General features: G+C 42.1%; 1 long non-coding RNA gene across 11 annotated transcripts in view; it reads right to left on the bottom strand.

The window, feature by feature from the left end:
* The window catches only part of LOC131504397 (uncharacterized), a 65,247-nt gene that overhangs the window by 50,347 nt on the left and 3,278 nt on the right, over positions 1-11,622 (bottom strand). For 5 of the 11 annotated variants that reach the window (XR_009257965.1, XR_009257971.1, XR_009257967.1 and 2 more), the window contains 2 exons: positions 4,587-4,705; positions 743-866 (listed from right to left, as the gene is read on the bottom strand). The exons of 2 other annotated variants lie outside the window; for them this stretch is intronic. This is a non-coding gene — a long non-coding RNA (uncharacterized LOC131504397). Of the gene's footprint in view, positions 1-742; positions 867-4,586; positions 4,706-6,259; positions 6,303-11,622 lie in introns of those variants that run through there. 4 more of the 11 variants (XR_009257975.1, XR_009257968.1, XR_009257973.1 and 1 more) reach the window with 2 other exon arrangements.

Below are 11,622 nucleotides of genomic sequence, written 5' to 3'. Positions count from 1 at the left end.
CGGAGCCGCGTCTGTACTCTCGAGGCCATGTCTTGGGACACAAAGAGGGGCAAGGGCGGGCAGCAAGGGCACAGTCCCCATTTCACCTTTTCCCTGCGCGCCTGCTTCGGGGTTGACCCGCGGCGAGCAGTTACTGGGGACGTGCCTGTGCTTTCAAGTCAGCCTCTCCTGTGCAAAAGGTCGACCTCCAGCCCCACAAGGGCAGGGTGCATCCTCAGGCTGACACTTGCTCACGGGGGTCGGACCGGACCTGGGTCCAGGGTCATTCGGCCGCCGCGCTCCGCGCTCGCGGCCAGGTTCGTCAGAAGGCGTCAGAAGGCGCCGGGCTGCGGAACAGCTGAGTCGCGCCTAGCGTCACCCACCGACGGTTCCCGGACTTTGCCCGCGGGTCACGTGTCCCCGAGGCCCCGAACCAGAACTGTTCGCTGACTTTCAGCACTGCGGAGTGCAAGGATCCTAAAGTAGGATTCTGAACGCCCAGAGGGGACAGGATTGCTCCCCTCCGGGATGACCAGCAGGCTTCACGAAACAGCTGTCACGTCCATCGCCGTTTGTGTTGGGATGGGGGAGGGGAATCCTGGAAGAAGGTACCTTAAGTCTGGGCAAAAGGCCATTGAGAGGAAGTGAGCGAGATGGAGGTCTCTAGTGACCACCCGCAACCTGCTCCCAAGGTGAATGGCTCCAAGTGGGTTAAGACATGGACGGGCAGAAGAACGCTGCTTACAAATCCACTTTTCCTTACCACACTGGTGCCTGGAGTAGTCCTTCCGCCGCACAGTAAAACTCAATTAGCTTCCTTTCTCCCCCTCCTTCCCCCATAGAGAAAACTCAATGTCTTCTCCAGATCTTAACCCAGTTGTTCTGACCTAAAATTAAAACACATCCTTAACGAGTGTTCACAGACAAGGGTGACTGTAGACATTCTGCCTAGAAATAACGTTCTTTAGACTGAGGCTATTAACTGTAAAAGTTGCTTTTCTGCTATTTCCTTCTGGAACAAGATGAAAATTCCCAGTAAAAGCCAGGAGTGACAAAGTATTACTAGTATCCTGTTCAGAGTAAGGGAGAACAAAAAAGGTACTTCAATTCCTCCAAATTTTTCATTTTCGGATAACTTTAAACACCTTGGCATTTTTAAGATCCAGGTGGCATTTCATCAGTAATTTAAAGATTGTTAATTGGCACTAAGTTTTAATAGTTCATTTTGTTTTAACAATCAATTGAGTTTATTTTCCTTAAAACAGGCAATTCCTTAAGCTTATTTTTAAAATCTGAACTTCTTTGCAAACCATCATACTGCTTGCTCCCCTGTCTTGTTAAGGGGTATCTAAAAAAATCAAATACTATGCATATTACAATCATGAGACATTATATGCAAAATAACACTGTATTAAACTACATGTTTTTAAATATCTGAATTAGAGTTTAAGGTTCAATATTTTCTTCTAAGGTGGGAGAGGTTTTTTCATAAAACTGGTTAACAAATAATATTGCTACATACACATATCTAGTAATTTTTCTGGAATTAAGTACATTTTCAGTGAAATAAGCTTGGATTTATTGATGAGGTTGCTTGGTGGCAGTGAGACTTTGGAGGGAAAGAGATGGCATTGTTGCTGCAGTAATTTTCACCCTGAACATAGTATGTCTGTTTTTAAAATTTGCAGTGCTTGTCCATATCTGCTAAGGATATGCACATGTAGAGGGTCTGTGGTTCTGAAGCAGCAAAGGACTATATGTTGCAAATGGCTCCAATCTAGTGTTTAGGAAAACCTTGGATGCCTGCAGTTCTATGGTTCAGAGCTTCAGCCAATCTGAGCCCCAAAGGTAAGCTCTGCAGTGTCTTCCACTCCCGTGTGGACAGCAATATTCCTGGCAGAGATCTGTAGGTTAAACAGGACCCCTGGACACAGGAGAACAGAGTGGGAAATGTCCCACCTATAGTTAACAGCCTCGTCCTCCTGGACAAGGGAAGGAGCAAACATCACACATTTATTTCTCCCACATAAAATCAGTTGGTGAGTTTACTTCTTTTCATTTTCTAAAAACAACACAGAAATTCAATGCAAAATGGGTTTCAAACTAAGATATATAGAAATGAGGAAATTCAATTTTTTGAACTGAGTGTAAATCATGTTTCATTCATACACAACACCACATGCCAGAATTTCCTTGTAGCAAGCAAATTCACTGCAGACTGCAGATCTGCAGTATATCACAATACAATGTGGCAACCACAAGTGTGACTTCCCTTTCTTTCAGTCTTAATTGTAGTATTATAGCAAATACAGTTTCAGATCAGGCAAAATGTGATCTACCTGTAAAATCCTATAAAGTCTACACTTACCTATGTACAACCCAGCCTATAAGATTATGTTTCTAAGATTAAGGGGAAATTTTAAAAGAAAATCTTTTGTTGGTAGCTTTCCCATCTTCTTCTGGCTAGAGACTTAAGTGAGCTATTTTTTCTACTGATTTGTCAGTGTTCCCAAGCCTCACTCGGGCCAGGAAATTAACACAAGTCAGGTCTAAGATGCTAATAGACTTTCTGCTTAGGATCAGCCTGAACACCACATTTCCAATTTTCAAACTAATACCTATACACTCCTGCTGCAGTGAGAGCAATAGGCATTTGGAGAGAGGAAAAAAAAATCTGGGGAATACGGGGGTGAAGAGGGTAACATATACAGAAAGGACAGAATCCCCCCCCCCAACACCCACATTGTCCCAAGGGGGTAAAAATAACAATAAAGAATCAGCTGAACAGTTAACCTAACTGCTCTTAATTTCAATGTTTCAGAGAAACTCCCATCCCAACTTCTCATTCTCAATTCCTGACATGTAGAAAACAGGTCTAAACAGCTCTACACCTATTTTCTGGAGAGCGTGAAGGCTGAAGACATTGTTTACATAGATTCAGGCATCTTACAACTAATGTCAGTCCTTTGTGGAACAGGAGGTTCTCTCCCAACTCTGCAAATAAAATAGGATTGAAGATTACTAATTAGGCAGTGGAAACCTCTAACAGAAATCCTGGAGAAGTTTCCAAACTTCTAACAGTGTCTACAGAACTAAGAATGTCTGCATTTGAAAAGGGGTGGGCCTCTTGGGTGCTGAGTGTGGAGAATACATGTGTGGGTACAAGTGTGGGGAGGCAGGTCAGGGCCTGATTGTATCTTCAGACTGTAACCTACATAGGTGGGATCAGATTGCTAAGAACACTTCCCAGGGGGTTTCTGGTGGGTCTTGGCTATCTTGAGATAGCTTTTGCATGGCTCTGGAATTTCACTTAAAGGCAGGTACTGTTCTCGGCTCTTCAAGGTCACCCTTTTCTATGAAAGAAGAGAAATCTCCCATGGAGGAAGCCAGCCTTTTAATTTTTTAAGTACAAGAATCATCCCTATCTCCTTATAGGCCTGAAGAGAAATTCAGCAAGGTTGCATTTTCTTACTTTCGGAACACACTTACTGAGGGTGCTGCAGTGAAGATGGGCAAATAGCAGGTAAAATAAAGGGAAAGGAATTTGAAAAATAAATTTAAAAAATAAAGAGATAGGAAATATGACTTTAAAACAGAAGTAGAACAAATAAGTATTATTCTAGCCTCTCCTTCTTACCCTGCTCCTTCCCTCCCCTGCCTCATGAAAATAAGCCACCAGAGTCCTCTAGGAGACTCTAAGTTTCTACTCTTAAACGGCTCCTTTTCCAAGGAGGAACAAGGTCTGTTTTTTGATGTGGGGCCTCAGATGCTCTGTTATTGCAACTTAATTTTGTCATTGCTTCTGTTCAAAGATTATTTGGAATGAATTGTTTCTTTTGTTTACTATCCAACAAACGACCTCTGCTAATCTTATATTTTATCTCCCGAACATATGGAAAAGCTATTTATTCTAGCCAATCACAATAAAGTGAAGAAAACCCCATTTTATGGAAAAATATATATCACTAGTCTGTTGATCATTAAAGATATGATTACCAGTGAAAACCCTCTGAAGGTGGCACATTTATGCTTCCAGGAACAGATGGGGACACGCATTTTCCTTGCAAATACTTTTGAAATTGCTCTACTGGTAGCAGTATAAAAATGATATACAGATGCCAGGGCCGGCATGGCTAGGAGGAGTGCGCCAGATTTACACAGTAAAGCCTTCACATGCAGGCTGTCAGTTTTGATTGATCTCTACTATACCTCAGGAACTTGTTGACTAGGTAGGGAAACAGTGCAAATAATTCACTGCAGCAAGTCAGATAATTCACACAACCAATCGGTCTGCTTCACTTTCTGGCTGTGACATATGAGCCTTCCCTACAAAGATGCATCATTTTCCAGCTTGAGCAATATTCAATGTCAGGGAAGAAAAGGTATTAAAGCCACACAAAAGGAGGCGGACTATCATAGGACCAGAAGTTGTTTTAGTGATGGAAACCAGATTCAGCTCAAGTCTAAGTCCTACCAGAGCATTCAGGCCCAATTGTCATTATCATATTGATTAAAAAAAAAAAGTTCATCATAGTGCAATTTTAGGTTTAACGGCAACGGATCGGGAAAGAGCAAAGAATTATCCCACAAAAGCACAACATTCTTACCGCAGGGACGTTTCCCTGTTCCAGTTCGTTGATGGAGTTGATTAAGTTTAAATGAAGCAGACACTGGATAAAAGTAAGGGTATTGACCACTGGGCACTGCGATCCGTGCTTGAAAGGACCTGATACATGCAGAAAAGCAAGATTTGCTAAATGCTCTAATCTTCAATCAAATCTTACATCAATACAGACAAAGTTTGGTAATGAGAGATTCAATGAAGCATGCGGGAGAAAGAATTAATCCTCTTGGTCTAAACTGGCTTCAACTTTGAAGCTTGCTCCGAAGGAAAGACAGTTATCTAAATGCTAAATAAGAAACTTATTGTACTTTTCATGGCATGCTAATCTTTTGTCTATTTCATCTCTATTATGTGTATGCTCGTAGATTGCAGTTGTCATGGTGATTATATCAAGCCACGCTCAGGGAATGGTGGTGAGAAGCCAGGCATGGAGGTGGAAAAGACCCCCACGCAATCCACAGTATGGGGAGGGGGAAAAAAAAAGAGGGAGAGAGAGAAGTAGGCAGGCACCCAATACCGCCTGGGCTCCTTCCCCACCAGGCCCCTGCCTGGCTCTGGTTTGGGCCAATGAGGCTTGGGCCTTTCAGCATCTGCGTGGTCTCCTAAATGAGGCAAGCAGCATTTGGTAACAATGGTGGCCAGGAGGGGATCCTTTCCCTGTAAAGGTTCCCAGCTTTTAGTCTGAAGGTTCCTCCCTCTTTTCACCGAGTCCCCTTCCCCCTAAGGGCTGCAACCAGGTAGGTGGAGAAGACAACAGGAGAAGGACAGAGAGAGGCAAAGGCTCAGACCCTTGCAGCCCCGCCTGGCAAAGCGGTGCCCAGGGGCAGGAAGGTGAGTGATCAGATCCTGATTGCTGAAGAGGAATGTGTAGGGAGAGGAGCAACCCACAGAGCCCTGGAAGGAGGTGGAAGCTAGATGGTCACTGGACCCTGGTGACCAAAAGTGACCCTGGGCCCTTTATGTGTTTTACAAAAGTTGCCAAATTAAGATGGGATTATAAGTGCTCCAGTCCTTGTCAGGGCTGAAAGGCTGGGAGCCTCAAATATGCCCCAGCAGTGTTGATGAAAAGCTTAAAAAGTAATAAAAAGGAGAAAAGAGCAGGAAAGTAACATGTATAACTCTTATTAAAGAGAAGAGCCACGGAGAGGTTGTGAACTTGAATCACTGTTTGAACTTTAATTTGTTCATTAACAGGATTTGCCCCTCACTGCGAATGTTATTACTTCCCTTTGCCGCTCAGCAACAACTCTGGGCATAATGAAAGAGTCTGGCAAAAAGTTAAACGCCTGGTAATTAATTCATTTAATTGAAAAAAAAAAAGGGAAGAGAGAGAGAGAGGTCCCACTGCAGAAGCAGAAGGCAGAAGGGTTGGAGGAGGGGGCAAGGCTGAAAACTGCATGGAGGCCCTCTCCAAGGCTCAATGTCACCCACCAAGGAGGGGACATGTGGTCTCTGATGAGGCTCTTTCAGCAAAATTAATGACAGCAGCACCCTGAATACCCTCTGTCCAATACCACCTGCCCCTGGTTCAAACCCCGCTGGCCAGGGCTTCAGCCAGGAGCTACTGTGGATGATCTGTTAGGGTGGCATGGATACCAAAAATCCAAAAATAGCATATATTCAAAAAACACCTCTCATTAAAAAGTGGAGAAATACCTTTTGCTTTCTCTCCTTCCTTCCTTTCCAACAAGTTTCTTTTGTGGTCTTCAGTTTCCAAGATGGAGTGAAAAGGAGTATCAGAAGCTGGGTACAATCCTCATGTTTGCATCTTAGTATTAATCAGCCTTATTTCCACCCCCACCCCAACAGATAATTTAAATAAACTCAAGGGATGAGAAATGAAATACACTCCTTGCCCCTGCTCAGAAGCAACAGGACTAAGCCAGCTTGCTTTGCCTCTAACCTCACAGGGCCTGCCTTTTCCTTTGTCATTTATCCCCTTTCTATGTTTGTCAACCACTGTGCACAATCCCCTTGGCATGTGCATCCTCCTTCCAAGGGAAGCAATACTTGGCTACAGTTAACTACCAGGATACCCCAGACACCTCAGAGCTATTAGCACCATGTTGCCCTTGCCCCCAGATGGGAGAACAGTGAAATTCAGGAAATCAATGGTAGGTCAGTTATCCTTTCCTGCTTAACATGTTTAAGGCCTACCACCGAAAAGTAATAGGTAGTTGCAATTTCCTCACATTTTAAAAACTGGTGTCCATATAATCAATGCAACTTTCTTTAGAAAAACAATTCTCTACCATTTATTCTCCCATTACAAACTACAATGGGCAGAAAAAAGAGAGAGGTGAGGAGAAAATGAGACAATATAAATAAATCCCCTCTAAACCAAAGGGAAAGGACAGCATTTTCTCATCCAAATCACAATGTCACCAAACAAAGTCACCAAAATTATCATTTTGCTACCTCACCATTTAACCCAATGTGACTACAATCCTAACCTCAAACTCTACACTGCTACAAATGACCTGTACTTATGTCTTCCTGGAAACCAACGAAAGGCACAAACTCATTTTCATTAACAAGGAGAAAGGAACAAAAAATTTTAAAGGGCTATTTTTTAAGCTAAAGCAAGTTCTAGGACTTACTTAGCATTAAAGTTACTTCCCACCTTTTACAGTCCCTGAACATCAAGTTCTATTTTCCAAAGTTGTGGGTCTATACTGATTTTATTCTGGACAAGTGACACTATTAGGAGTCTACACACAAAACGAAACACAAACGTTCCCTAACTCCACACTGTTTAGTCTTTAGCTCTGTCTATAAAAAAAACTTTAGAGAGACCAGGTCAACCAGGTCTGGTAACCCTTCCACTATCCTAATCTATACACCTGTCACCTTACATGTGCAAAGTGAGTTTCTTCCTTTTTCCAAAACAGCTTTCAGAGTGCCTTGATATTAACTACCATAAACCCTCACATTACTGGAAAGCCCTGGATAGCTCTGATAGCCTGTAACAGCCCTACCTCCTTAAATTGGCCTTTAAGCCTCCTCACCACTCTCCCTAACTGGACATTTCTGGTTTGTTTTCCACTACTAGTTTACACAAGACAAGACAGCTCTTCAGACAGCCCTCCCATTGTCCTCTCAAAACACCACATGGATTATCTTCATTTCACTGAACACCTGTGAGGTGGCAGGCACCATGTTAGGCATTACAAACATTATCTTATTTAACCCTTCAACTTAAGGGGATATGATTACACCCATTTTCAGGTTGTAGAAACTGAGACTAAAGAAGTTAAGATACTTGTCCAATCAAAATCTCACCGCAGAGACAGGATTCTTATGCTTATATATCTGGCTCAAAAGCTGGTTTACTTTCCACTCTGGCATACTCCCACCCCTGCTATACTGTGTGTTCTGATCACTACTTCTCCCGGCCATCCGAAATGCCTTCTCAACTCCACCATATATATCTGAATCCCACCCAGCCTGCAAATCCCAAAGATAATTCCCACCTCTATCTTGAAATCTTTCACCATTCATCCTAGTCCTTGGCAGACTGCTGAACTCTTCATTATCTGCAACACTTATATGGCATGCCTATTCTCTGCCCTGCACGGTCTTGTCAGTTTTCTTTTACTCAGTCCCTTCCAACCACATTGTAAGCTCCTTGAAAATGGGAATTCCTTTGTATTCCTTTCTCACTCCCCAGAGTCTAAAAATATAGCTCCTATTTGCTGAGCACACAGCAACAATCCTAAACAATCAGGTACAACAATCCTAAAAAGCAGATACTATTATTATTGTCATTTTGCAGATAAAGAAAACAAGGCTCGGGGCAATTAAGAAACTTGCCCAAACCACTCAGCAAGTAACAGATGTGATATTCAAACACAGACTACCTGAAACCAATCAAATGCTGCAATATACGACACTGGCTCAAATACACTGTGCCTCACAGAATGTGAATTCATGAAGTATCACTGTGTGGAAGATATTCAACAAACTTCCAGGAAACCTCCCTTTAACCAATGACTTCAGACAAGGGGCACTGTTTTTACTCTTTAGTAGGGTAGATTCTGAAACTCGACAGAAGGAAAGATGAGTGCATACTGCCCCATAACATCCCAGACCTCTCCTTCTATTCTCCCCTCCTGTCTTGGAGCCATGCCCCCTGTTGGTGGGAGCCAATGATGCTGTCTTATCTGTATCTGTACTTGTGTTTCTGTGAGCTGGAGCCGCTGCTGGGGAAAGAACAAGAGCCTCTGTAACTTTTAAATACACAGAGGAAAGTAGGAAAAAATAAAAGATACAAGTGTTAATTTTTTTTAAAGCCTGCAAGGGGTTGGGGGGAGGTTGTGCTATCTCGGCAGCAAAAATGGGTTGCTCCTGTGGGAGGAATAACAATTGCAAAAAAATGTTCACAGCTGACCAATTACACCAATATATGGAACTTTTTTTTTTTTTTTTTTTTATTTATTTTTGGGACAGAGAGAGACTGAGCATGAACGGGGGAGGGGCAGAGAGAGAGGGAGACACAGAATCGGAAACAGGCTCCAGGCTCCGAGCCATCAGCCCAGAGCCTGACGCGGGGCTCGAACTCACAGACCGCGAGATCGTGACCTGGCTGAAGTCGGACGCTTAACCGACTGCGCCACCCAGGCGCCCCTATGGAACTTCAATCAGCTTCTGTCCTCCCGTAAGATATGAAGATGGCAATGGGAATTAATGAAATGTCTAAGAAAAGAAGAACTTCTGAGAGTACAAAAAACAATGCCTGGAAGTCTGGCTACTTTTCCCCCCACATGGAGAGCGTGTCTTCAGTGCCAATGCTGAAGATCTGGACTTGATAGTATTAAGCAAGCTGGCAGGTTTCTTTACAACCAACAGCCCTTCAGGAAGCTTTTTATTTTATTTTTTTTAAATCTCTTGCAATGGCAACAGAGTACTACTTCTTATGAACCTGAGAAAGGAGAAATAATGACTACATTATCCACCTGTCTCTAGTATCCATGCTAAAACCACTCTATTCTCCCAAGTTCCCAAAGGTAAGTTTCCATCTTCATTTATATTTTGGTTTAAATATGTGTATAGCTCAAGAGTTACAACCCTTACCTTTACCTACAAAACCTGTGCAGTGGCACACAAAATCCTGCACTTGCACAGTATTTAATAAACCAAGTCCTTCCATTTACTTCGTCTCAGATTAGGATCAAAACTACCTTTTGAAGTAGATCCATGGGGTACCACTATGATTGATATACATTTTGCCTAAAAGGAAACCAAAATTTGCTCCAAGTAACACAATTGGTACATGGTAAACCTGGTCTCCACTCCTGGTCCAGTTTTCTTTCTACCACATGATACTTCCCAATTTTCAGGGCAATTTCTCACCTTTCCTATATTCTGGATCCACATGTGAACTTTGTAAATCTACCACCAGGACCCTATGTTTATTAAGTCTATAGAAGATGAATAGACATAATGGTTAGGCTAGCCATTTCAAAAGAAAGGCTAACATTACGTCACTTATTTTTCCACCATTGTCATATCTATTGAGGATTTCCTGGGTACCTAATATTTCCTTGTACTTATAATGTAAAATTTAGGAGTTGTTTAGTCTACCTAATGGACAAACCAGGTCTACCCAGAAAAGAACTGGATCTGTCTACCTTGTTCACTGACCTTTAAGTTGGGTATGTAGCCCTGGTATCCAGGACCCAGCAGGTCCCCTTCCCTAATTTCTGGGCAATATCCAAGTTCATCAAAGCAGACAGGACTCAAATTTCCAGACCTTATAAACGGTTGAAATAAGGTCATTCTTTTCGTCTCAGCTCAAACTTGGTTAGTCTCCATATCCAATCTAACTCTTGGGTGAAAGAGAAGAACACATTTGTTGCTTTGGGACTGTTGCCCTATTTCTTTATCTGCTGGCTGACCTTCCCTATGTAAGTGCACCGGCATTTGCAACATTCAGTTTAAGCTGGAAGGCTCTTTCATCTTTGTCCCCTGGCCTTGATCTCTCATCATTATGGTCTGAATCCCTGCTAATCACTAATGATCCCGTGGCCCTTTATATAATACTAAGGTATTAGACCTGAACTCTTAGAAAAATTCCTACTCAGCTAATTACATTCTTTCTGCTTTTCTTGGTACTCCATACAGTCTCAGCTGGAGTTGAATCTCAACTATTCCCTCAGATTTTAAATTGTTTGCTAGTGGTTTTTGGAAAGGAATTATAAACTCTTCCCTCAAATAAATTCAACTAATTATGATTCAAAAGTCCCATGACCTACCTCTTTCTCTTTTCCTAGTCTTTCTATTCCCTCTCTCATATTCTGGTCTTGAATATAAGAGTTTAACTTCACTGGGTGAGGAGTTTTCATGATTCTATATTTTGATAGTATATTGTTAACTTAAAGCAGTACACAGTGGTTCTACTACATATCTACTTTGGGGTCTGTATTCACAACCAACTACTAAACATGACAAACACTTCAACCCACAGGTTACATTTAACCTAGTCTAAGGATCACCGAATTTTTTGGTAATGGTGAATGCCTTGCTCACAAAATAGAATACAGGTGAAATTTGGTTTCTTAACTGAGTATGATTCTTTTATATTTCAAGGAATGTGAGCACCAGTTCTATAGAACTCTATATGGCAATCCTGAATTTAGCCCATGACATCTTGGATTTTTCCTATCCATTTCCATATTCTAGAACTTAACAGCTTTTGTAATCATAGCAGCAAAACTGAACTCTCATAAAATCCAGATCAACCAAATTCTTGACAACATAACTTTCTGAGCATGTCTCTGTACTGTATACCATTGTACTATACATGTATATGACTGTTAAATTAATAATTCATTGACAATCAAAGAGAATGTACAGCTCCAAATGAGCACTTTTCTTTTTCTTTTTTTTTTTTTTTTTTCAACGTTTTTTATTTTTATTTTTGGGACAGAGAGAGACAGAGCTGAACGGGGGAGGGGCAGAGAGAGAGGGAGACACAGAATCGGAAACAGGCTCCAGGCTCCGAGCCATCAGCCCAGAGC

The sequence above is a fragment of the Neofelis nebulosa genome, chromosome 2 (genome assembly GCF_028018385.1).
Source record: "Neofelis nebulosa isolate mNeoNeb1 chromosome 2, mNeoNeb1.pri, whole genome shotgun sequence".
NCBI lineage: Eukaryota > Metazoa > Chordata > Mammalia > Carnivora > Felidae > Neofelis > Neofelis nebulosa.
Note: the sequence above shows the minus strand (reverse complement) of the source record. Positions and strands in the feature narration are given on the sequence as shown.